The sequence below is a fragment of the Myodes glareolus genome, chromosome 6, assembly GCF_982192425.1.
Source record: "Myodes glareolus chromosome 6, mMyoGla1.1, whole genome shotgun sequence".
In the NCBI taxonomy this organism is placed as follows: Eukaryota; Metazoa; Chordata; class Mammalia; order Rodentia; family Cricetidae; genus Myodes; species Myodes glareolus.
In genome coordinates this window covers 48,853,902-48,881,335 of record NC_142031.1, presented here as the reverse complement: position 1 = coordinate 48,881,335, position 27,434 = coordinate 48,853,902, and the positions used below count along the sequence as shown (strand labels likewise).

At 40.2% G+C, this 27,434-nt stretch overlaps 1 protein-coding gene and 1 non-coding gene across 5 annotated transcripts in view; one reads left to right on the top strand and one right to left on the bottom strand.

The window, feature by feature from the left end:
• The window catches only part of Brd4 (bromodomain containing 4), a 74,884-nt gene that overhangs the window by 10,671 nt on the left and 36,779 nt on the right, over positions 1-27,434 (top strand). The window contains exon 1 of one of the 4 annotated variants that reach the window (XM_085690743.2): positions 18,897-18,987. The exons of the other annotated variants lie outside the window; for them this stretch is intronic. The gene's annotated coding sequence lies outside the window, so the exon portion shown is untranslated. Of the gene's footprint in view, positions 1-18,896; positions 18,988-27,434 lie in introns of those variants that run through there. 4 annotated transcript variants of the gene reach the window in all.
• Positions 8,634-8,739, bottom strand: LOC125404184 (U6 spliceosomal RNA). The gene has a single exon (XR_007233199.1). It is a non-coding gene; the product is annotated as a U6 spliceosomal RNA (small nuclear RNA).

The window sequence follows — 27,434 nt, the reverse complement described above, 5'->3', positions numbered from 1 at the left end:
GTATTTTGAGACAAGGTTTCTCAGTAGCTGTGGAGCCAGGCTTGGAACTTGCTCTGTAGACGAGGCTGCCTTCAAACTCACAGAGATCGCCAGCCTGTCTACTGAGTGCTAGGATTAAAGATGTGCACCACGGGCTGGAGAGGTGGCTCTGAGGGTAAGAGCATTGCCTGCTCTTCCAAAGGTCCTGAGTTCAATTCCGACAACCATATGGCGGCTCACAACCATCTGTAATGAGGTCTGGTGCCCTCTTCTGGCCTGCAGGCATACATGGAAGTAATGCTGCATACACAACAAACAAACAAACAAATAAATAAAGGTGTGCACCACTACTGCCTGGCCAACCAATGCTCTTAACCGTCTAGCTGTCTCTGCAGCCCTCTCCTCATCACTTTAATATTTATTTATGATATGTGTATTTGGGTGCTTCTAAGTATGTATATGCACCATGTATGTCTGGTAGTCTCTGGAATTCAGAAGAGGGCATTGTATCTGTGAAACTAGACTTGCAGACAGATGTGAGCTACCCCTTGGGTTCTCTTAACTGCTGAGCCAATTCCCCAGCTCACATCTTTTGCTAAGGTAGCTTTTCTTAAGGAAATGTTAGGTCTTTTATGGTTCAAGTAGCAGATCATCAAACTTGAGTTGGGCATCAGAGGTAGAACACCCATGTCAGATCATGCTGTTGATAATACAGGTTTCTCAGTGTGGCAAAAAATAACTCAGGAAACAGAAGGATGAAAGGTTTACACTATGAAGGAATTGTAAGGAAGTCTTGGTTTAAAAGTCAGATAGGTTAAGTTTCAGTAGGCTTACATGAATGATACTGCTGGAAGATGTTTTAGATTTGTCTTCCAAGTTTAGAGAAGCAGCTGTTAGAGTTTCATGATTGGCTAAACTGTTTCTGTACCCAGCCTTTTGTAAACTCTGCTGCTTAGCATTCTTCTAGTATTACAAGGGGCATATTGAGATTTCCATAATCAAAATAAGCTCAACTAGAATAATCATTTTCATATGGTTCTTGCTGTTGAAAACAGTTGTCAAAATTGACTGAAGGAGGACAAGCAAACAGGAGGCCGACCTTTTTTTTTGCAATACCTTTTATTACCAATGTTGGCTCTGAATAGAGAGACATGAGGTCATGAATGAACACCGCACGGGGTCTTTAAACTGTACTTCTCAGGGGAAGTTCAGTGGTCAAGAATTAGACCAGCCATACTTTTTGCTGGAGCATCTGTTTTTAGGAAAGGTTGGAGAGCCCTCTAGAATTAGAGGATCTCTTTTAAAAAATGCATGCATACATAGTTTGAATCTTAAAAACAGACTCATTCAGGAGGAATTTACTGTGTTTTACTTCTGCAGCGATTAATTCTATAATGTTAAGCTGTTTTGTTTTGGAGATTTTCACATATATCCCGTTCTTGTAGAGATTCACAAACTTTTGACCTCAGATTGATCTGGAGTACTCAGTAATGTTTGTCCCTGTAAATATCCAAGGAGGGTTTTCTGTAGTCTTCAAGTTGCCTCTGTATCAGTAATGCTGCCATACTGCTGGAATTCTTTTAGTCTCCCTCACCTTACTACTTGTGCTTTTTTAATGGGAAGGAGAAATTTCAGAATAGTGTATTATAATCTACAGATAAAGAAAGTTTTTTTTTTTATCCGTTTTCTTTCTTTTTTCCCCTAGAACTCTACCCTGGCTTCGTTTCACATCTCTTATCACTGAGATTTGATGTTTGCCTGGAACCTTTGCTGTAGAAAGCAACCCAGGGGTTCTTAGCCAGCCTGATCATTATTTGATGGTGTTGGATAGGTAGACTTCGAGTATGGTCTCTTATGTAGCTTTTAGTGCCTGCTCTCAGTTATGGGAAAATTGTTCAGATATATATATGTGAATTTGCAAGCTGAAGAAGATAGTTTATGAGAAAGTAAGTGTACCATTCTTTGCACATCAGCTGTGAGGACACATTATACCAGGCTGCATTTGGAACTTCACTCTACTCTCCCTCCCCACTTCACTGCCTGGTGGAAGAAATAGGAAATACAACACCATAAACTTAAATAATTCATACTTCTGTAATTGGGGCAGAATTGAGTCAGGATGGAAAAGAACTCATTACTGAGTACAGTGCAGTAACTATTATAAACTCCTTCACCCCTCTCCAATTTCTCTGAATATACACTAATGGCTTTTTCTGCATTCATTTTCTTTTGTTAGCTTTTAGTTATTCTCATTTCTTTTTGATCCACCTGCCTCTGCTTCTCAAGTGCTGGGTTAAAGGTGTGCCCCACCTGGGGGCTGGAGAGATGGTTCAGTGGTTAAGAGCATTGCCTGCTCTTCCAAAGTCCTGAGTTCAATTTCAGACAACCATATGGTGGCTCACAACCATCTGTAATGAGGTCTGGTGCCCTCTTCTGGCCTGCAGGCATCCACACAGACAGAATATTGTATACATAATAAATAAATACTTTAAAAAAATTAAAAAGGTGTGCCCCCCCACCACCTGAATAGTTATTCCCATTTCTTAGTTTAATTCCACTCATGTAAAGACATGACTTTTGTTAACTCAGGCAGTTTTCCTTTTTTATTCTGTATGAGAAGTAAGATTACCTACATGAGTTTTATGTTTTGTGTTTTTGAAGTGGGTGCATGGGATTGGATAGGTAGTTTCCATTTCCACCCTCAGCTACCTTATCTTCACTTTCCTCAAGTTGCATCCTGTAGTCTAGCGGTCCAGTGCAACTTCAGCATGCTTTGTTGCATGTGCTGTTGATAGTTTTGAGGTCTATCTTGATTCATCAGGTCTCATTTTGAAAAACCTTACTGAATAAAAGTAACAGTTCTGTGTGTTGTTTCAATGTTGCTAGAGCAGCTTAATGTTGTAGATGTTTTAAAGAGAGGCTTCTATTACTTCTTGAGCACATGTAACAGTGGAAATAGCATCTAGTAATGCCAGTATTGACAAGCTTTGCCTCAGTAGTCTGTGACTTACTTGATGGATATGAATTGCTTCCTCCTCTTCTGTCCAATGATTCTTGGATACTGAATATTAGTCCTCAGAAGTTCACTGTTAAGCTTTGGGATTGAGTGCTACATTATGCAATTTTCTCTCCCAGAGGTGCCCCCCCTTAGATAATCTTGTTTCATCTGTATAACAGAGATCATCTTTTAATCAGTTGACAGATAGTTTGGTTGTTTCAACTTTCTGTCTTTTATGAGTAATGCTGTGACTTTTTGTACATGAAGGGTTTTGTTTTTGTAGAAATGTGCTTCCTTTCCTCGGGGAGATATATATATATATGTGTATATATATATGAAAAGATAGAATTACAAGTTTTGTAGTACCCTTGTTTAAGTAGTTTTCAAGAAACTTCCAGATGGGTGTTCAAAGTGTTTGCCTTATGTTACATTCTCCAGGATTCTGTTTGGTTTTTCATTTTTCTACACCCTTGTGTTTTATTTTTTTGGGGGAGGGGCAGGTCTCATGTAACCAAGATGTAACTCAGGCTGTTTTCAAACTCACTCTCTTGCTTTGGCCTTCTGGTTAGGGTTAGAGATTGTGTCACCACACTCAGCTAGTAGTCGTGATACTGTTTCTCAGATGAGTCTTGTCATGAGACACTCCAGTTTCTGTAGGGTGACCCTGTATACGGGCCTGAATGCATGATGTGGTCAAGATAGATGTTGAACTTCTTATTTTCTCTGTGCTTTTGCTCATTTTCCTCTTTATCCTAAGTATTTTACATGTATGTGTGTGGTGTGGGAGAATTGTCTGATTCTGTCAATCATATTTTAAATAAATGCTGATTGGCTAGGAAGGAAGTATAGGAGGGAAAACCAGACAGGAAGTAGAGGTGGAGCAAAGAGAACTGGTGTATTCTGGGAAGCAGGAAGCTCCCTCAGCAGATCTGTCCAGACCACTGGAGAGGAAAGATGTAAGCTGCCCCACTGAGAAAGGTACTGAGCCATTTGGCTAACAGATAAAAATAATGGGCTAACATAAGTTATAAGAGCTAATAAGTAGCCTGAGCTAATGGGCCAGTCAACTTAATGGAGTCCTCTGTGTGATTTTCTTTGGGGCTTGCCAACTTGTTGGGTTACTGGGAGGGACAGAAACCCCAACAAGCTGGCCCTCATGTTACATGTTAATCAGAATTTTTATTGGGAGTACAGAACAGGCACCTTAAGAGAGCAGTGTTGTCATGAGCATTTTACATGTAAAATATGTGTACATTTCTCAGCAGATGCTTAGGAATGGAATATCTGGGTCAGCAGGGGTGCTGATGTAAAATGACCAAGTATTTTTTTCTTTTTGTTTTTTTGAGACAGGATTTCTCTGTAGCTTTGGGGCCTGTACTGAAACTAGCTCTTGTAGACTAGGCTGGCCTCGAACTCACAGAGATCCACCTGCCTCTTCCTCCCTAGTGCTGGGATTAAAGGCGTGCGCCACCACTGCCCGGTGACCCAAGTATTTTTTAAAAACAAGTTATTTTTATTTTATATTTTATTTCATATGCATTGGTGTTTTGCCTGCATGTATGTCTGTATAAGGGCATCAGATCCCCCGGAACTGGAGTTACAGACAGTTGTGAGCTGTCATGTGGGTTCTGGGAATTGGACTCTTTGGAAGAGCAGTGCTTCTTTACTGCTGAGCCATCTTTCCAGTCCCTGACTTAAGTATTTTAAAAACAATTGTAGCAGTTTCCTTACCAAGTTTTTAAATGTTCATTCATATTTTCAATATAGGTTAATGGAATTAATTTTGCCAGTTTTGACATGTAAAATATCATTGTGATTTTTAATTATAAAAATATTGGTTGGATATGAGCGCTATTGTCTTTTTTTTTTTTTAATTTATTTCCATATTAAGTAAGGGGAAAGTTTCTGATTCCTTTTTGGTGTTTGTTGGTTTGTTTTAATTTATCATGTATATAGTGTTCTGGGGACCAGATCTCATTACAGATGGTTGTGAGCCATCATGTGGTTGCTGGGAATTGAACTCAGGACCTCCGGAACAGCAGTCAGTTCTCTTAACCTCTGAGCCATCTCTCCAGCCCGAGCGCTATTGTCTTTGTGGGTAGAGTTTGGTGTCCCCTCTGCACGTTTTAGAGTATTGTTTGATAGAGGATCTTATTTTAATGTATGTGAATTTTTTAACTTCTCCTTTGTGCTTTGCAAGAACACTCCTGATACTAGCTACATTCTATGTTGATAAAATTTTCTGTAAAGGGCTAGTTATAAAAGGTGCTTTTACCATCAAGCCTGATGACTTGAGTTTGATCCTCAAGACCCACATAGTAGGAGAGAAATGGTTCCCAAATGTTGTTTTGACTTCCACAGGTCTGCATTCCCCACCCAAATGATTTAATTTGATAAGAATACTTAAAGTCTTTTTAAAAAAGTTGTATGATTTGCCTTTCCAGTCTGTGCCAGTTTGAGGTATAGGTAAAGGGGTCATACAGATTCTAGACTGACTTTTTTCTTGTTAATGAGCTTGACTGTATCTAAATCCAAGGTCCTATACTCTTTTATTCAAAATTCTTATGAGGTTGAAATACCATTATGATTTCTATGCTTTGGTGTAGACAGTAATTGCTTCTTGGTCTGAGTACAGATGGATTTTATTTACTTACTTACTAACTCATTTATTTTTTATTTTGATTTTTCTAGATAGGGTTTCACTGTGTAGCCCTGCCTGTCCTGGAACTCACTCTGTAGGCCAGGCTGGCCTCAAACTCACAGATCCACCTGCCTCTGCCTCCCAAGTGCTGGGATTAAAGTGTCTCACTACCACCTGACAAGGATCATTCTTTAAACATGTGGGTGGTCAGGGAAAGTTGGCACTTAACTGAGAAAATTGCTCCTAATGCATTGCTTACCAATTCCAGTTGTGACAACTAAGCTCAGCAAATTTCCTAGTGGGGGCTCTATTGGTTCTGAGGTACATCAGGTACATGTGCTTAGTCAGTTTTAGTTCATATCATGGCTATGCATTCTAGAAGTGAAAGCACAAGACTTTTCTTCTGGGAAGCTAGGAAGATAAGTTATGAAAGTACTTTACAGTCACGAAGACCTGAGAACCCATGTAAAAAAAATAGGAAAACATTTCAGATGAGATGACATTTCCTTGTAATTTCAGTATTGAGATACTGAGATATAGTGACAAGTGGATCTGGCACTTGACAGCTAGGCAGCTTAGTTCACTTGGCAACCTTTAGGCTAGTGAAAGATCAATTCGCAAAAACAAAAAACAAGGTGGGTGGTTCTAAGGAAAGACGTGAGGATTGTCCTTTGGCCACGCGCGCTCTCCCTCCCTCTCTCTCCCTCTCCCCCCCCCTCTCTCTGTGTGTGTGTGTGTGTGTGTGTGTGTGTGTGTGTGTGTGAGAGAGAGAGAGAGAGAGAGAGAGAGAGAGAGAGAGAGAGAGAGAGACATTCGTGCCACAACATGTCTTCTCTGAATACTTTGTGACTGGATAGAATGGATTGAAATTGTGTGGTAGGTTTAAAGATGTAGGCAACGAGAGAAGTATTTTTCTGGAGAAAGGTCGGTAGTAACCATGAAAAATCAATGAATAGTTCTTTTAAAATTTTACTCGAAGTAATCAGATGTCAGAATGACAGTATTCAAAGGTCTTTGAATCTATGCATGGCTTGCTAATGTGATCTTGATTGTGCTGGTGTTTTGTTTTGGCTTTTTGGGTTTTTCGAGACAGGGTTAGACCCTGTGTAGACTTTGGCTGTCCTGGACCTCACTCTGTAGACCAGGCTGACCTCGAAGTCACAGAGATCTGCCTACCTCTGCCTCCCGAGTGCTGGGATTAAAGGCGAGCGCCACCACTGCCCGGCTATACTGGGAGTTTCTGATAAATTTCATTTGTGGGACAGGGTCCTGTTAGCTTGCCCAGGTTGGCCTTAAATTGATCTGCTTCTGAGTAGTGAGACCTATGAGTGGTATGACCACTGTGCCTAGCCTTGCTGTATGTTAGTTAGAGTCTTTTGTCCTGTGTCTTTTACGATGAAGGCTGTTGTAACAGGGAGTGTAATAATTAGCCATCAGATACTTATCCCTTTCTTCACTTTAAAAACTGGAAAGATCAGGCAGATGTTGGGACTTGTTGAGTGAGACTGACCGATAGTGATGGGAAAGCAACTATCTGTTCATACTACAGTTAAAAGGGACAGCTCAGGTGTGGGTACAATTTTGATTCTAAGCACTATTGTGACTTGTCTTGGAAATATAAAAATAGGGGTTTATACTATCTTTTTTCATTCTATTTTAATGACACTTTATATTTTGATCACAGAGTCCTGTAGACAGATTTGTCATTTAGTGCTGCTTTTTTCTCTGAATATGAAAATGTTTTGTAGGGGCTACTTACTAATTTTGACTCTTTAGCATTTCAACATTTTTCTGTCTAGGATTTTTCATCATCTCTCTGAAGACACAAGTATCTTTACTAGAGATTTAATCAACACTTTAAAATTTGACAAAAGTCTTTCAGAAAGTATTAATATGAAAAAATATTTTTGTAGCAATTTTTGCTCTGTCAACACAGTTGAGTTATCCCAAAAGGTTAGCTATATATTAGGCACTTTGAATTTGCTGTGCATTGATTTTTCTCTTCCTCTTTTTTTAGATACATTTTTAAAAATATTTATTTATTATGTATACAATATTCTTTCTGTGTGTCTGCCCTCAGGCCAGAAGAGGGCATCAGACCCCATTACAGATGGTTGTGAGCCACCATGTGGTTGACTGGGAATTGATCTCAGGACCTTTGGAAGAGCAGGCAGTGCTCTTAAACCTCTGAGCCATCTCTCCAGCCCCTTTAATACATTTTTTATTGATATTTATTGAGCTCTACATTCTTCTCTGCTCCCCTCCCTGCCTTTTCTCTTTCGCTTAACTAGGAATGAATACTTCTTTTTCTCCATGAGTATGAACACAGGGATTATATAGTCTGTGGTTTTTCTTTTTAGATGCTTGACCTCCAGCTTCCCAGTGCTGGATTACACGTCTGCCCTAATTGATTCATCCATTCTTCCCTCCCTCCATCCCTCCCCCCTCTTCCTCTGTAGTAAGGAACCACTTGTTTGTCCCAGCAGCCCAGAACCGAAATAATCGCACAGAAACTGTATTAATTAAATCACTTTGGCCCATTAGCTCTAGCTTCTTAATGGCCAACTCCCACATCTTTTTTTAAAAATATTTATTTATTTATTATGTATACAATATTCTGTCTGTGTGTATGTCTGCAGGCCAGAAGAGGGCACCAGACCTCATTACAGATGGTTGTGAGCCACCATGTGGTTGCTGGGAATTGAACTCAGGACCTTTGGAAGTGCAGGCAATGCTCTTAACCACTGAGCCATCTCTCCAGCCCCCCTAACTCCCACATCTTAATTTAACTCATCTTTATTAATCTGTGCATCACCATGAGATCATGGCCTACCAGCAAAGTTTCAGCACATCTTATCTCTTTTGGATCCATGGCGTCTCCCTTTTTTCTCCCAACATTCAGTACAGTCCTCCCCACCTACCTAAGTTCTGCCCTATCAACCAAGGCAGTTTCTTTATTCTTTAATGGTAATACAGCACACAGAGGGTACTCCCACATCATTCCTCCTCCATTTTTAAAATAGGAAACACTTCATGAATTTGCATCTTATCCTGCTCAAGGCCATGATAAATCTTCTCTGTATCGTTCCAATTTTAAAATATGTGCAACTGAAGCAAGCACTTTAATCTCTTTAAGATTAAACTTTAAGATTGTGGTATTGGCTGGAAAGCTGTTCTTCCAGAGGACCTGGGTTTGATTCCTAGTGCCCACATGGCTACTGACAACTCTTAAGTCCAATTCCAAGGGATTTGACAGCCTCTTCTTACCTCTGAGGGTACCAGGCATACAGACAAAACACTCAACACACAGGCATACACATTGTGTTGATTGCTGCTTTGCCTTTTCTTGTCTGTCTGTCTGTCTGTCTTTCTTTCTTAAGTAACCTTGGTTTGTCCAGAGTTCCCTTTGTAGACCAAGATGGCCTTGAATTCATAGGCATCCTCCTGTGTCTGTCTTTGCTTTTGTAAATGTTCAGCACAAATACTAAAGTCACCAGCACCATTACTTTACATAGAGACTTCTGTCAGAAACACAAAATTTTCAGCAAGCTGTTTTAGAGAAGTTTCTAGTCTGAGCAGAGTTAAGTCTAGTTTGGAGGTTTGTTTTTACTGATGTCCTCTCAGTCTCTGTGATTAAACACATGTATCATTTTGTACAGGAACTTTTTGTAAGTTGTGATCTAGCAATTAAGTTTCTGAATCTTTAAAAAAAAATGTATAGAAGAATTCTTTTCTTATATATATGTATGTATGTATGTATGTATGTAATATGCCTGGTGCCCTCAGAGATCAGAAGGAGACATTGGATCCTCTGGAATTGCCATCACAGCCTGTTTTGAGCCACCATGTTGACGTTGGTAACTGAGCTCCGATCCTGTAACAGTAATAAGTGCCTTAACACTGAACCTTCTCTCCATCCCCCATGTGTGCATCTTTTTGTCTACAGGTGATAACTACTCTTCCATATTTGGGTGTGTATTTGTTTTGATTTTGAAATAAGAGAAACTGACCTCAAATTTACTATATAGTTCAAGTTGACCTTGAACTCCTCTTCCACCTATCGCTGAAATTTCATCACACCAGGGTTTGTGGGTGCTTGTATGTATAGACGAGTGGGATTTTTATTTATTTATTTTTATCTTTTTGGTTATTCGAGACAGGGTTTCTCTGTCTGTGGCTTTGGAGCCTGTGAGTGGGGTTTTATCTATTCTAGGCAAATTCTCTTATCTACAGTGTTACATCCCTAGCTCCCACACATTCTTTTTAAAGATTAATTTATTTTTGTTTTCTGTGTATGAGGGTTTTGTCTTCATATCTGTGCCTGTACTATATGCCTGGCTGGTTCCTCTGGAGGCCAGAAGGTATTTGTATTCCCTAGAACTGGAGTACAGTGTGAGCTATAGTGTGAATGCTGGAAATTGAACTCGTGTCCTCTGGAAGAACAGCCAGTGCTCTTAACCAAACCATCTCTCAAACTTTTTTCTTTCTTTTTTGAGACAAGGTTTCTGTTATGTTGTCTTATTTTAGGACTTATATAGACTGTACTGGCCTTGAACCCTTTGTCTGATTCAGCCTCCCCATTACTTAGATTAAAGGTGTGTGCTGCCACTCCCAGAATTTCCAGATTCTTTAAAAAAATTATTTTTAATAACCTAGTGATGGTGGTGCATGCCTTTAATCCAGCACTTAGGAGGCAGAGGCAGACAGATCTCTGAGTTTGAGGCCAGCCTGGTCTACAGAGAGAGTTCCAGGACAGCCAGAGTTGTTAGACAGAGAAACCCTCTCTTTTGCTTGCACGTATGTCTGCACTATGAGTGTGCAATACCTTAGATCATAAGAGGGTTCAGATCTCCTGGGACTATATTTACAGACAGTTATCTAGCACCCGGTAGGGGATAGGAATCAAGTATAGGTTCTCTGGAAAAGCATCCAGTTCCACTATCCAACACATGGGTTTTAAAAATAATCTCCCAAGTCATTCCTCCTATCTAGAGGCTACATTTTGCAAGGGTTTTTAGTAACATATTTAGGTTTTTAGTAATACATTTAGTTTTTTAAAAAGATTTATTATTTTAAAAATTATGTAACTGTGGGTAAGAGTATGTGCACGTGAGTGCAGTGTCCTCGAGGGCAGAAGGCGTCAGATTTCCTGACCTTGCAGTTGGCCATGGTAGTTGTAAGCTATCTGATGTTCGTGCTGGGAACTGAACTTGGTCCTCTGAAAGAATAACATGCACTCTTAAATGCTGAGTCATCTCTTTAGTATCTCATTCATTTTGCTATAAACCTTGAAATGGCTTACTTAGGTAAGATGCAAAGCAGATGACCACTTACTGTAAGATAGTGCTCGAATATCATTTTATGCTCCCCTAAGTGATGGGTACTGAGTGACTACTCTGGTTTTGCCCAGGGAGGAACATTATACCCCAGAATCCACTCATCCGGTATCACCAAAAGAACCATGGAACTATATTACTTTTCCATGTGTCTTTAAACATGGGTTCTTACTTGAGAGTTCTGCCTGTGGCTAGAACATTACAAAATAAATTGCAGTTGTGTGAATGAACTTGAGGAGGTGGGAATAGTAGCTGAGTTTGGAAACCCAACGTTCTGCCTACGTGCGCTTTCATCCAGATTTCTCTCTCTCTCTCTCTCTCTCTCTCTCTCTCTCTCTCTCTGAAAGGATTGTAGATGGGGCTAGAGAGATAATTCAATGATTGAACCCTTGTTCAATTCCTAGAATCCACATGACAGCTTAAAACTGCCTATAACTCTAGTTTCAGGAGACCAATGCCCTCTTGGCTTCCACAGGCACCTGCCTGGCTGTAAAGTGATGCACAGACATAGCAAGTCAAACACTCATATTCCTAAAGTAGAAAGAACAGAACTGGGGGTACTGGAGAGATGACTCAAAAGTTAAGAGCACTCAATTCCCAGCAATCACTTGGTGGCTCACAAACCATCTATCATGAGATCTGATGCCCTCTTCTGGCGCGTGTATACATAATAAATAAATCTTAAAAAACAAAACAGAACATTTGGCTTGTCTATCTAGACCTCCTTTTCCTACATGTGCATGTGTAGGGCCTAGCCTTATGTGATTATTTTAAGCTTCAAACACTTTAGGACCTTCCAGCCTGCTAGGTCCCTCACTTGATACCGTCACTTCATATCAGCTTGGAAAGAAGAGGTCACAGACATAATCACAGTAGCACAGTATGGAAGATACAGTTGAGTGCTTGTAATTTCAAATCTCAGTTTGTTGGTATATAAGAAAACAGCTATTTTCACATGTTTTCTGTGTCACATTATCTGTAAACACCTTGCATCTGCAACTTTGCTTTTAGCTCTAGAATATTTTTTGTTGATTCTTTGCTATCCTCTAGGGAAGTAATCATGGCATCTGCAAAGAAAGTTTTAGTTACTTCCCAGTCGTACCTTTGTTTTGTTTTCTTTTGTAATTAGATTAGTTAGGACTTCAGCACAATTTAGAGGACATCCTTGCTTGTTCCAGATCATAAAGGGCAAAGCCTCTAATTCTTCAGTATTAAGGTCTTGTGAATGTGATACAACAATCTGTCCACTTTCAGAACATTTAGGAAGATCACAAAGAGGGCAGATACAGGGTTGTGGAAGACAGGGTAAGCTGGTGTATTTAAAGAGATCTTAGGTGGAATACCTCAGCAAGAGAGATGGGGAAACTTAGTTTCTCTGATCCTACCACATACTGGATGCATAACTGAGGTGTTAGGCATGTGGACTACTGACTCTAGACTTAGGGTGGCATCCCTGGCCTGCAGTGGAATGTTGTACAGCTTTTTTTAGCACGTTGGTTCTCTGAGGTTAACAGGTGCTACCAGCTTCATCTTTAACTTTTGTTCCTTGGACTGTTAAACCTTGCTTGGAACCTCTAATTGGTAGCAGAGTAGGAAAATAATAAACAACAGATGCAAAAGTATGATGTTGAGTGTTTTTGGAGTTAGACATGCTAGTTTGTTTACTGAACGGCCTTTCTGGCATGGAGCCTCCTTGCCTGCCTCTCTGTCCTTGACTGCCACACCACTTCACCACTCAGGGACCAGGGTCCCACAGTCCGCCAGTGGCTAAGCCTACCAAGGAGCTTGGGTGTCAGCCAGGCCTTGGAGCCCTGGGCTCTGAGGGAATTGGTGATTTTGTTCATTTTCGATTATTCCTGACATCTAGCCGTCATTTGCGTTCTTTCCTGGGAACCTGGCACAGGAGTCTGAAAAATTGGCTCAAATCTGCCCGTGGAAACAGAAGCCTGCTCTAGGTTGTTAGTTTTTTCTGATATATTGAGAAGACTTCAACAAAGACAGTAGAAAAAGGGTGGGGGTGATTATCACTAGTTTTCCAGGTCAGTACTTTATATCATTCTGCCTCCTTTCTGTTCTTGTCTTCTAGCCATCGAGATAGCTGTGTTCCAGTTTTGCTCAGAATCGGTAGTGAAAAAGTCCTCCTCTTCTCATTCCCTTGTTTGTTTGGACTGGACAAAACAATGGCTTTAAGAAAATCTGTATGCCAGGGTATATTTACTGCATTGCATTGGGCTTTTCCAGTCTAAAGATTTGATTCTTCCTCCACTGAACTGTATATTCAGGCCTTTATCAGTTACAGCTGCAGAAATGTGTGGAAAGAGAACGTTACACTTACTCATATCCACTTAATGTTTTGTTGAATACAGAAATGTTTAGCTTTGGATTATCAGGAATTGTTGCCAAGTTAAGTTGTGAAAACTCAGCGATTTCTGGTGCCTCTAGCATGGCTCTCTTATTTCTTTATTGTTCTCAATTGTGCAGTGGTTCAGAATCATGTATTGAAGGTTAGAGTCACCAGGGAAGGCCTTTTAAAACGCAACACTTGAGCCAGGCAGTGGTGTCTCATACCTTTAATCCCAACACTTGGGAGACAGAGCCAGATGGACCTATGATTTTGAGACCAGCCTGGTCTATAAAGCAAGTTCCAGAACAGACATGGCTGTTACATAGAGAAACCCTGTGTCAACCAACCCCCCCCCCGCCCCGTCCTGCCGCCAAAAAAAAGGAAAGAAAGGCAGGCGCAGAGGAGTGGGGACTACAACACTTGGTACTTATTAGGGGCCCCTTTATTGAAATATCTGGAGGAGCCTAAGTAAGATCAAAAAATGTAAAGGTGTTCTAGATGGTACCGACTGTGTAGTTATGCTTCTAGTCTTACCCTGGGTCAGTGCTTGGCTATTTAAAAATACTTGATACTAGATTTCTCTTGTTGAGCATGACAGTTAATGAGTGGTAGTTTGGTTTGTTATGGCCCAGTTGACTGTTTCAGTTGTACTTAAACTGATAAAATCTGAGAAATTAATCGTTACCACCTTCAGTGTTGAGACTATTTCTATTGGTAATGAATGGACACTTCTTAATTTTTTTTGCCTCTTGTATCATTACCACCATGATAGTACTGTTCGCAATAGTCATGGATGTTCAAAAGGTTTAGACTAGCTTGGGTTTCAAAAGAGGTAGTTAATCTGGGAACCCAACTTTATATAAATTTGTTTATAAATGGGATAGTCCAGTGAAGAAAGTTGGGTGTATTGTGTCATCCCATTTATTAAAATTATATTATATGGAGAAAATGAGAAAAGATTAAGAACCACAAAACCTCAGTAGTAAAACCAATAAGGAATACCGCATTTTACCTAACCAGGTTCTCTTCATTCCTTTGCTCCCTCCTCTTCCTCTTTTCTACTTTATTTCTAATGGCCTGTCTTTGTGAGACCATGACAACAAATGTTTTTATATCATATCTTAAAAGTTTTGTTGTCCAATAAAGTATATAATAAGTCATTTGTTGAGTGGCTGAGTGAGAAGTCCAGTTTTCAACCTAATAGTAATAAGCAGTTCAGACGACAAGAGTTGAGGTGATGGAAGTGCTCTCCAAACCTACTGTTGTTCCTTGACCAGCCTTAACCAAGAGTTAATTTGCAGCCCTTCTTTGCCTTCACACAACTTTTTTTTTGTAGGGGGGAGACAATCAAAGTTAGAAGGAATCTTTATAAATGCTTATTAGTAATTAGGTAAAGATAAATAGTGGACAGATCTCAGGAGCAGTTTGCACCCTTACTGCAACTCATTGATTGGGCTATTGTGCCATAGTACTTTTTTTTCCATCTAGGTCCTGGTGGAGTAAAAATATATGTGTGTGTGTGTGTGTGTGTGTGTGTGTGTGTGTGTGTGTGTGTGTGTGTATGTATTTATGTCTATCTCTCTATAGATAGATAGATAGATAGATAGATAGATAGATAGATAGATAGATAGAGATATCGTCTACCTCTGTAACTGAAACTGAAGATTTCTTTCCCTCTTTGGTGGTACTGGGAATGAAACCTGGTGCTTTGTAAGGTATAAGTACTCTGCCATCTGTAGATGGCAAGAAAGGGTTTATCTTTGTAGCCCTGGTTATCCTGGAACTTGCTCTAAAGAGCATGCTGGCCTTAAACTCAGACTTCTTGCCTCTGCTTCCCAAGTGCTGGAATTAAAAGGTGTGGATCACCACCACCTGGATCAATAATACTTTTTAAAGCCTCAGATTGGTCTTTGGTTTGAAATCAAGTCTTTAGTACATCTAACAGTAAAAGACAGTGAGCCAGCTCTAGGTTGTGTGTGTGTATGTTGGGGGGTATATTTTTATGAATGTGTCTTAGAATGAAAAAGAAACAATAGAAACGTGAAAAGTGTTGTATTGGAGAAGGAAGAAGATATATGGGTTCTGTGAATTGGGGTTCTCTAGAATATAACTAAAGTCTGGTGGTATAGAATATGGTTGCTCTGGAGGGGAAGGCAACCCATTTAAGTTAGATTTGCCTGGATTCTTCCATGGGTTGGTATTTTTTTTTGTGTGTGTTAAAATGAATGAAAAAGTCTTTTCTCTCAGTCTTAGAGCATTCATTTGGGGGGTGTTCTGGGTTCCACTGCATCCATTTATTATTAAAAGGGTGTACGCTTGTCCTGAATTTAGTAAGATTTTTCTTCAGCACCCATAGTACATTTCTTCACCTGAAAGTCTCATGCGTTTTGATGCTATTTCTGTGGCAACTAGTGAACTCCCAAGGGTGCAGGTTCTATTTTTGTGTCTAGAATGATAACAGGATTATTGAAGGCATATCTAAAATTCTAAATATCTATAAAATATCTAAATATCTAAAAAAAAAAGCTATGCTGAGTTTTGAAGAGAATTGGGCTTACCCACTACAAATTTTTTTTAAAAATATTTTTCTGGTTTATTTAACTTTATTTTATGTGCATTGGTGTGAATGTGTCAGATCCCCTGCAACTGGATCTTCAGACAGTTGTGAGCTGCCATGTGGGTGCTGGGAATTGAACCCTGGTCCTCTGGAAGAGCAGTGAGTGCTCTTAACCACTGAGCCATATCTCCAGCCCCCCCCACTACAGATTTTTAAAAAATTAATTTTATTACTGCTTAGCCTGACTGCCTCTGGGACTCGCCAAGTAGAGCAGGCTCTCCTTGAACTCACAGAAATTTCCCTGCCTCTGCTTCCTGAGTGCTGGGATTAAAGATGTACACCACCTCTTCCCACTGTCTGTCCTTTTAATAATCTACATGTCATTCTACATAGTTTGCTGTTAGAGTTTGAGGCCGCAGGCCTTGATAGGATATGTTTCTTTTACATGTATGCCTGCACCACAGAAGGGGAGGGCATAAGATCCCCCAAGAACTGGAGTTAACAGACAGTTGTGACCATCTGATGCGGGTGCTGAGAACTGAACCTGGACACTATGGAAAAGCAGCCAGTGCTCTTAACCTCAGACCAATATTCCAACCCTAGTTTTTTGTTTTGTGTTTTATTTTGTTTTTTTTTAAGTCCCAAATAGATCCTCAATAAAATAATTAATGACTTTATTCTCTGGGTATATAAATTTGTATATAGAGTAAATAAATCTTGGTGCATTAGGTGTGGTAGTCCACTCCTCTCTCAAAAAACTGAGGTTTGGAAGTAGAGCTCAGCAGTAACGCACTTGTCTAGCATCCTTAGGGCCCAGAGTTCCATTTGTAATATAGCAGGGAATGGAAGTAGGAGAAAACATACTTAGCTTTACAAAAACTGGGGTTACAGAATTGTGCCATTATTGCCAGCTCAAAAAGGCATCTGTTTTTAACTTGTTCATTATGCTTCTAAAACCAAATTTCTTCAAAAAGTAAAAATTGTGACTGCTTCTTTCCTTTCACCCACTGCCTCAGAAAACTTGTCTTGACCCAAGCCCCTTGCTACTAAGGTAGGTACCTGTGACACCCTGTGATGTCTCTCTCTGTCTAGACCCGGTTATAGGTGGTGTGCTATGGGCATGCAAGTCATTGTTCCCATAAGCCACATCTGTCTTAGCTTTTGCTTTTGTAGCTTGTCAGATTTAGCTTCATGGTACAGTTTAGAGTCAGGAAAAATGCTTCTTCAAATCTGGGGCATGAAAGCAAATGCACCTAATCTTGGAGTTCATGTAACTGAGGCTGCTCTTGAATACAGGTGTGCACCAGCAGCTAGAAAACCTACTCTTCTACTAAAATGGTTTGAAGATAACACTGCCTGGTAGGTTTCTTACATAGGCATCAGTTGAATTGAACCTAAAATGTAAATAACAGAGGCATGAGAATGATGGGATGAGGGAGAGCTAACAAAGACAAGCTGAGGTAGAACACTGGACACATTTCTGATTCAGTTACTTGAGTTGTTTTCTTTTAGAGTGTTACGGACTCTACCTGTTTCTGCCTCTCAAGTGATGGGATCAGAGGTGTATGCCACCACCGCCCAGCTTGTTCCAAACACTTTAAATTATTTTTTGAGTCTTTACTCAGTCTTTTCTCTCTCCTCTTGGAGGATGTGTGCACGAGGAATTGAAACAAGAGCTTTGTACATGATAAACGTGTGCTTCACACTGATCTATGCCCTTAGCAGCCCCTTCTCCTTTGTGGTTTTTTTCTGGTCCTGTAGTAGCCTCTCTGCTAAACTTGTTGCTGTTCCCTTCCCCTCAACAAAGATCTCAAAGGGTTTGTATGATGTGTACTTCTTAGTAAGATGACTAGCTAGTAGACAGTCATCCCTGTGGGAGCATGGTCTTCTCTTTTTAGTCCCCTCAGTTTCTCTCACATTTGAGGGGAAAATCTCATCAGATGTAAGAAACCAAATGCAGCCAAGGCTGCTTTCATTGTGATTATTTTTATACTGGCTTTCTGTTCTAGCATCTAATGCTGAATTTTAACTTAGGGACTTTTAATTAAAAGTCTCACATGTGGGTAAGGCTGGTTTCAAATCTGGGAACTTGATAATTCAGCCCCTATGGTTCTAGGAGTACATGTACACACACCACAGTGCTTTTTGGAAGCTTTCAAATCCTTAAAGATTCATCAGTTAAAATTGTGCTTTATTTGCTTTTTTTTCTTCTCTGTCCTCCTTATGAGGTCTTACTATGTTGCTCAGGTTGGCCTTTAATTTCGTGCTTTAGAGATCTTCCTCTTACCTCAGCCTCTAGAGTAGTTCAGACTTCCCACGTGTCACCATGCCTCTTTTAATCCATCCCCGCAAGCTTCAGATGTGATATTTTACTTTTTCTATAATTTCACAAAGATCTTTTTATGAAGATGGCTTAGTGGATAAAGCACTTGCTGTGCAAATATGAGGAATAGAGTTGGGATCCCACAACCTTTATAAAAGCAATGGAGGTGTGTGGCTGTCAACTGTTATCCTGGCACTAAGGAAGGAGGGGTAGGATCACCAGGATAAGCTGGCTAGTTAGAGTTTGATCACCAAACTCTGAGTTCAGTCGAGAGATCCTGTCTTAATATGAGTTCAGTCGAGGAAGATACCCAGTATCAATTTCAGGCCTATAGGCACATATCCCCCACACAGACACATGTATACCTGTATGCATGCTAAAATGAAAAAATGAGGGCATTCTTGTCAGATGTGGTGGTGAATGCTTGTAATCTAGGTACTTAGAAGACAGAGCCAAAGGGATCATGAATTCAAGGCCAGCCCAAGCAACCTTGTCTCAGTAGGCAAACAAGACATTCTCTTGTAATCAGGGATGGATGCAAATGGATATTTATATACCTATATAACATCATGGTTTATAATAACCGCACAGACTGTTAAAAAAAAAGAAGAAGAAGAAGAAGAAGGGGGGCGTGCTGGGCAGATGGCCCAGTGATTAAGAGCATTGACTGCTCTAACAGAGGACTCTGGTTTGGTTCCCAGCACCCATGCAATGGCTCACAACCATCTGTGACTCCAGTTCCATGGAATCCGATTCCTTCTTCTGACCTCTTCTGGCACTCGGCATACATGTGGCGCACATACATACATGTAAGCAAAAACACTCATACACATAAAAAAAAAATCGGAAGGGTCCAGAAACTGAATGTGTAAGTACATGTGTGGTTTATGTGTACAATCAACTTTAAAACTAGGAAGTAGGAAGGGACTTCTGATGTATGCTGTAAGGTGGATCCTGTTAAATTAAATGATCCATGAAGTTGCACTCAGTTGAGGAGGCCTCTAGGTAGTTAGTTGCCAGGGACAGAAATTAGCGAAACAAGGAGTTAGTGTTTAATGGATGCAGAGTGGAAAAATTTACAGAGATGTGGTGTGGGTGGTGGTTATATAGTAACATAAATGTGCCTAAAGGTTTTAGTATTTGTTTAAAAAGGAGAGGTGGGTTAGCATAGTGGCTGTGCCTGTAATTCCAGTGCACAGGGCAGGCTAGGGCAGGAAGGAGACTCATGATTTAGAGGCCAGATTGGGGCACTGTTTATCAGTAACCTCTCTCCAAAGGGTAATGAGGTTGGTTTGGTGGCTAACACCTTTAATCCCAGTGCTGAGGACCTCTGAGTTTGAGGCCAGTCAGAGTGAGACCCTGACTCAAAAACACAAAACAAACACGAGATTTGGGCCTTGTCCTTTTAACACCACAGCAGCCTTAAATATTTGTTTATTTGCTTATTCATTTTGTTTGTTTTTTCAAGATGGGCTTTCTCTGTGTTGCCCTGACTCTTCTGGAACTTGCTTTGTAGACCAGGCTGGACTCACTCAGAGATCTTCCTATTCAGGATTTAAAGGTGTGCACTTCTGCCACCTGAACCCTCTAGTAAGTAAGCAGTTTTTGTTTTTCTTTTCTTTCTTTTTTTCCTTTTTTTAATTTTAAGGTACCTAGAGGGACAGCCATGGGTGCTGGGAACTGAACTCTTATATTTTTGGTTGTGAGCCTAGCCTTTAACGGCTGAGCCATCGCTCCAGGCCCAGTTTTTGTTTTTCTAAGACAGGGTTTCTTTCTCTGTGTAGCCTTGCCAGGCTGGCCTCGAACTCACAGAGACCCCCCCCCCCCCTGCCTCCCTAGTGCTGGGTTTAAAGGTGTGGGCCACCACCACCTGACTAGTAAGGAGTTTTGTAACAGGAAAATCAACGATTTTATCCTATATTGAAATTCTCTATATTGTTGTTTCCAAAAATGTCTTCTCCCATTTACACTTACTACATAGTTTGCTGTTAAATAAGCGTTCTGAATTAACAGACACGCACTACTAACGTTCAGCATGTACCGTGCTAGGGCTTGAACTTAAAGGCTTCATGCATGCATCTAAGTAACTACTGCCAGTCGATCTACATGCACATTTATGACCGTATATTTTTGAGTGAAAATTTTTCTTAGAATTTGAGCTGTACAGTGTGGAGTGCCAAGATTAGGTATGGAACATTAAACATTTTTAAAAATTATTTTGGGGGTTCATGAAAGAACACAAGTGATTATGTGAAAGCCAGAGGATAACTTTTGGGCGTTCCTTCTCCTGTGGGTTATGGGGATCAAACGTAGGTTGTCAGACTTGTACGGTAAGCCCTTTTACCTATTGGGCTATCTCCCTTCCTTCAACCCTGCTTCTTTTTGTTGTTTGTTTCGGAAGACAAGGCTGGCCTAAACTTGGAGTTTGCCTTCAGGCCTAGCCAATAATGTGATGATAATGTTATAAATCATTTCAAAATGTTGAAATATTTTGGACATAAGATGTTTAGCAAGCAAACTGTTGACTTTACCTCCTTATGTTAATGTGCCATATGATAACGTTATCACATTTCTGTGGATACATATGGATACAGTGTCATTGATAGAATTTCCATTTCTGGGGCATTCCACTAGACCCTCTTAATTTTCCTTTCTATATTGATGCAGAAGTCTTTTGTCCTTTGAATTCTTGGCTGATCTCATTTGTCCTACCTGAGATCTCAGGCTGTGTGAGTGCCCCATTGCCTGCCCAGTCTCCGCCCACTCCACCAAGTGTTAAGTCTAACAAATTAGGTTACTTCTAGTGTGTCCCTACTCACACCTGGGTATTTAGATATTTTTAACGTGTTTTCCCTTCTAGACTGGAAACATTTACTAGCCAGGGAGATGGGGAAGAGAAAAAAAATAAGACAAAGATAGATTATTTTTATATTTTTCCTCCTCTGGGTTTAGTCTGTTGTTCTGAACTTTAAACTTATTACATGAATATTAGTTTTATCTATTTAGTTCGTATACAGAAGCAGCAAGGAGTTCCATGGAGTACTACATTTTCATCTGCTGTGTGATATTTCTTCCTGGAGTTTGGTTTGCTGTGGGCTAAAAGTTCCCTATTGATAAATAGCTTTCCTCTTATTTATTTATTTATTTAGTTAGTTAGTTAGTGGTTTTTTTTTTTTTTTTCGGGTTTTGGAGTAGGAGCTCATGTATCCCAGACAGGCCTCAAACTGTTTCTGAAGCCAAGAACAACCTTGGACTTCTGATCCTCCCTGACTACCCACCCCCATCCTGTGTGTGTATAGTTGTTATAGTCATATGCTACCATGCCCAAATTATATGACTCTTATCAACTGATCTATGTTCCAAGTCTAGCTTTTCTTATTTAGACCCACAAGATGAGTAGTCTGCAGAGGAGTAAGGTTCTGATTCTAAGATGCCAACCTGTGTTCCTGAGGTTCCTCTGGATACCTAGATACACCTGGGAGGGGCTGATTATTGCCCTTTCACAGAGACAAAGGCGATTGGGAAAACCCCAAGAGGAAATGAGACATGCCTTATGTTACTTGCTTTTTTCCTGTACCATCTTCCCTCTTACTAGTGTTGGTTGGGGGTACGTGATTTCTGTGGGTTACTTTGTGGAAGGAAGATGGATTTAGTGTCAAATGCAACATTATTTCTTGTGAAGGTCATAACTCTTATTCAAGGATTTTGCTTTTTTTTTTGTGGGGATGCTGCTTTTAACTGTTCTAATTTTAAAATGATGTAGGGTTTATTTCCATTCAACCCCCAGTCATACTGGAAGTTATAGAGAAGGTGTCAGTTTAAGTACAAGTACCCCCTTCAAACTGACTTTGCTTAGATTTTCTTCTCAGTAAAACAGTGGAACATTGGCTGAGGACTCTGCAAATTTTTATTATTCTTTTTTTAAAATATTTATTTATTATGTATACAACATTCTGCCTCCATGTATGCCTGCACATCAGAAGAGAGCGCCAGATCTCATTCCAGATGGTTGTGAGCCACCATGTGGTTGCTGGGAATTGAACTCAGGACTTCTGGAAGAGCAGCCAGTCCTCTTAACCACTGAGCCATCTCTCCAGCTCTATTGTTATTCTTAAAAAGAAAAAAAGAAACAGCTGTTTTGTCAGGCCAGGCATGGTGGCACACACCTTTGATTCCAGCACTCAGGAGGCAGATAGGAGGCAGTTGCCGGCACATCTCTTGAGTTCAAGGCCAGCCTGGTCTACCGAGTGAGTTCCAGAACAGACTCCAAAGCTACAGAGAAACTGTCTCAAAATAAACAAACAAAACCCCACTATTTTATAACATTTTCCTTTCCCCCTCTCTTCAGAAAGTCTGGAATTCTGTAGAACAGTACCTACAATCTAGCCCTCAGGCCAGTTGGAGTTTTACTCTTACCTTTTTGCCTGTCTGTGGTTGCTTTCACATTGTGGTAACAGAAGAAAAGATTGTTTTGAGAGACCTATGTTTATCATGCACAGCTGACAGTATTTACTCTGTGCTCCTTTACAAGAAAAGTTAGCTCAGCAAATTTGGTCACGTCCATACCAGTATTTGGTTTGTTTTGATTTCCACAGCATGTTCTTAGAGAAACATTTTAAATTCATGAATCTTTTTTTGAGGGGTGGGGCGAGGGGTTCGAGACAGGGTTTCTCTGTAACTTTGGAGCCTGTAGACCAGGTTAGCTTCAAACTCACAGACAAATTCATGAATCTTTCTGTCCAGATTTAGCTGTCAGTGCCATGATGTGACCTCTATGTAACAGTACAGCTTTTCCCCCCAATTGTACACAAGCTGTTTGCCTGTCCAGATCACTGGCAACCTTTACAGAGAAGAGGTAAAAAGTTCAACTCTCATTCCCAGTGTAGCTGTCCTGCCTATTGCTTTCTTATAAAGGCAAGGCAGTAGAATTCTAGTTAGTGTAGTTGTAGCCAGCCCAGCTTCTGCCCTTCCTGACTATAAGATCTTTGTTGGTCCATGTCTTCCCCCACCCCGTGGGGGAGGCAGAACCTGAGTGTATATCATATTCCCTTAGCAAAAAGGCTGACTTATTTTCATCTTCACTTATCTGGTTCAAGAGAAGATTCAGGGTCTGCAGTATTGTAGAGTCTAAGGTAATAGGCCCTAACTTGGCAGGACCAAGAAAGGAGGGACAGTTTATACAAACTGATCAAAAAAGAATTAAGGCTTCCTAGAGCTGCCTCGGCACACAGCCACTGCTCCAGGCAGTGTAGTCTTGCTCGTGATATAAGTGTTCTCACCAGCTGCGAGAGCTAGTCAGAAAAGTAATCCCGGTTGTACTTCCCCACTGACACAGATTGCACAATTAAATGGTGCTGTCATCATAATTGTGAAGTAGCCACTACTCTGGGACCAGGAGAGGAATGGACCTTTTCACACTCGTGTTGTATAACTAGTATTTCAGCAAAGATGTTCATAGGGCAGGGCAAAATATGCTGCAATTTGACTAGTAATGAGAAATTATGTGTGTGTTTAATTTCTTTCATTTCTTTTTGAGATTGTAATATGATTAGATTATGTCATTCTTCTAGTCCCCCCTCATATGTCCCTCCTTGTCCTTTTTCAAATTTATGGTCTTTTAAAATTGGTCATTGTTCACATGCATATATGTGTGTGTCTATACATACATACATATATACATATATATATATTTTTAAGTGTAAATAAAATCTGCTCAGTATATGTAAAGTTACTTTTATGTTTTCAAGGTTGACTGTTTGGTATTAGATAACCAATTGGTGTGTTTTTCCCCTGAGGAAAACTTTCTCCCACTCTCAGCATTCCTTAGTTGCCTATGTTGTTTGTGTAGGATTGGCGCTTTGTGACTCGCTCCCAGCATGTCTATTGTTTTGTCCTTGTTCAGCTTGTGTTTAGGCTGTTGTGTTGGTGAGACATGGGTATAACTCGGCATTACTAGGAGACAGTCTCACAGCAATCTTTCTGATCCTCTCTAGCTCTTAAAACCTTTCGGCCACCTCTTCCATGTTCCATGAGCTTTAAGGTACAGGAGTGTTTTTAGTTGTATTCATTAGGACTGGTCTCTATAAATCTCTTCATTTTGATTGGTTGAGGTTTTCTGTAATGGTCTCTGTTACAAAGAGAAGTTTCCTTCATGAGAAGTGAGAACTGTATTCCTCTGTGGGCATAAGGACAAACATTTAGAAGGTAGTTAGGGATTATACTGATTTAGTTAAGTGGTACTTGTAAGTTCTCCTCTGAGATATGACTTCACTAGCCCTTGGTAGTTGGCTAAGTTTCTAGTACCAGGTATAATTTTCCCTCCTATTGAACAGGTCTTGAGTGCAATCTTGGTAGCTCTTGGCTACCATGAAGGTATGTGTGCTCTGCTTGCTGGTCATAGTTGTGTTTCATAGGAGGCATATGAAACACAACTGATTTGGTCTGTTGGTTGCTTCCCTCCTTTTGAAGCTTGCATAGTACCTTCAGGTACCATGAAAAGCTAGTTTTCAGTGAGAAGGCGTTCAGATCAGTTCCGGTTAAGGGACCTCTGTGCCCTGTGTCTGAAGTACATGATGTCTTCAGAAATATGAACTTTCCTTCCACCTCTCCAGAGTAACCCAAGGCATAGCAATAGCATGCATGTTTGGGAGTCTTTTTTTTAAAAAAATATTTATTTATTTACTTTGTATACAATAGTCTCTGTGTGTGTATGCCTGCAGGCCAGAAGAGGGCACCAGACCCCATTACAGATGGTTGTGAGCCACCACGTGGTTGCTGGGAATTGAACTCAGGACCTTGGGAAGAGCAGGCAATGCTCTTAACCTCTGAGCCATCTCTCCAGCCCCAGGAGTCTCTTAAACTGCTCTAATGAACAACTCTAAAGAGGGCTTCTCATGCCTGTTTGGAGCTTTTTTTATTAGGTGGTTTTTGGATCTAGATGGGATCATTGTGAGCCCAAATGAGAAAATATTATTTAAAATATATATATGTTTTTATACACAAACATAATGTGTATATTGGTTTTTCTTTAGTGAGTAAGTTAATAGTATGACTTTTTTATTCTTACTGTTATTTTACCCTCATTCCATTTTTTTTTCTCCATTCTCCCTCCTTAAGTACTCCCCACACACTTTACAGATCAGATACCCTGCTATTCACCTCTCTGTTGTTCCCCCAGCTCCTTACCCTGACAATGGTCCCTTTCTTACTTTCCTAAGTTTTACTACAGTTACTCCAGGGCATGTACTTATAAGAAATAAGATGAAACTTTTGTCCTTCTGGATCTGGGTTACCTCTATGTTGTTCCATCCATTTATCTGCAAACTCCTTGTTCATTTTTCATTATTATTGCCAGTATCAGTGCCCCTTACCTCTTTGCTTTTGTTTGTGGTAGACTCCTTCTGTCATTGCCTCAAATGCTTTATTGCAGATACCTTGTACTCATAGAAAGGCACCATGTTTTAAGGATATATGTAAATTTGAATGTATTTTTCCTATGTGCCTGGAACTGACCACATTGGCCATCAGGAAACAAGTTTAAACTGTATCCTTTCAGGCCTCTTTTCATACCCAAGCTTCAGCAGGGAATTGTGCTTTTGATTTTTGCCTATAATGATGTTCAGTTCTCCTTACAAACAGGTGACCAGTTACCACAAGGTGTCTCAGTTCTGATTAATTTGTTGGGACCAAAAAATGTTTGGAGATAGCACTACTAGAAATCTGACTTGAGCCCCAGCTCATGATGCTCTGTAGTAAGGGTAGGCCTTCAGAGGGATGAAGTGTTATTAGCCAAGGCAGAAGCTCCTTGCTCTTACGCTTTTGAGGCTGCTCTGAATCAGAGTGCACTAAGTACTACTCACTACTCCATGTGACATCCATTTGACTGCTGTGTTTTCACGGGTATCATGGTGAAGGTGATGATGCCACTGTCTGACTTGTGAGGTTTCTGTGAGAATTAAGCTAATATAGCTCAAGTCTGTAATACAGAGCATAGAACATCATTAACACAATAAGTAAAGAGATTTTCTACGCTTTAGATCAGATGATACAGTGATGGCTTTCAATTAATAAGCACTCATAGCTGTTAACTCCCTGGCATTTTACTGTCTGTGTGTTGTAACTTTAGGAAGAAGGTGAGTCTGACAGGATAAAACAACTGGTGGTGTTACTGGGGCTTCAATGGACTAGGAGACTGGAACCAGAGAAACAAAATGGGACTGGTCACACCCACTTTACTAAACTTCTTAGTAATGGGCAACACATATTCTGTACCCGCAGCTGAGGCCTGAGATTAAAGACATTCACCATCACTGCTGAGCTATCAACTGTTCTTAAAATAGCCTTATCACAATGTTAAGAGGGGAGATGGCTGAGAGGTGAAGAGCACTGACTGTTCTTCCAGAGGTCCTGACTTCAATCCCAGCAACCACATGGTGGCTCACAACTATCTATAATGAGATCTGGTTCCCTCTTCTGATATGCAGGCAGAACACTGCATACATAACAAACAACCAAACAAATAAATAAATAAATCTTTTTTTTTTTTTAAAGTGTCCTTCTTGAGAAGAAGACATACTAAAAAAAAAGTTGGTGAACTTTGGGAGTTATATACACATACACACAGTTTATGTTAATGGATATATATACCAATTTAGAGGTTCACAAACTTTCACAGCATCCTTAAAAATCTCAAAGTTGGGCCTGTGGAGATGGCTCAGAGGTCCTATCCAAGCATGAGGACCAGAGTTCAGATACTCAGACACTCACATAAATGCTGGATGAACACAGTTGCTATAGGGACAAGTTGGCTAGTAAGGCTTACCTTATCGGTGAGCTCTCGGCTGGATTGAGAGATCTTGTCTCAATCAGTTAAGGTGAAAGAGAAATTGTTAATTCTCAAAGTCAATCAAGGGCCTACACACAGTGAAACACATGGATATACCAGCACAAACATACCCATGTGTGTAAAATAGGTAAAGGTAATTTCTGCCTTTTTGCGTGTATGTACCAAAGTAAACACTCAGTAGTTTTGTTTATTAGGTAGATACAAACAACTGAAACTACTTATGCCCCAACAGCTGTTGCTGTTGAAAAGTTTTTTGAAAGGAGACTACTTTGTGTGTATAGTTACTTCCTAATGATTGTCTCTCTCAAGCATTATACAGTAAATACAACCTCCCCGAACCAGTATGGGTACTTCCTGCTTCCTCCTTCCATATGGATTTTTTTTCTGTGATTCTTGCTTTTTATTACAGTA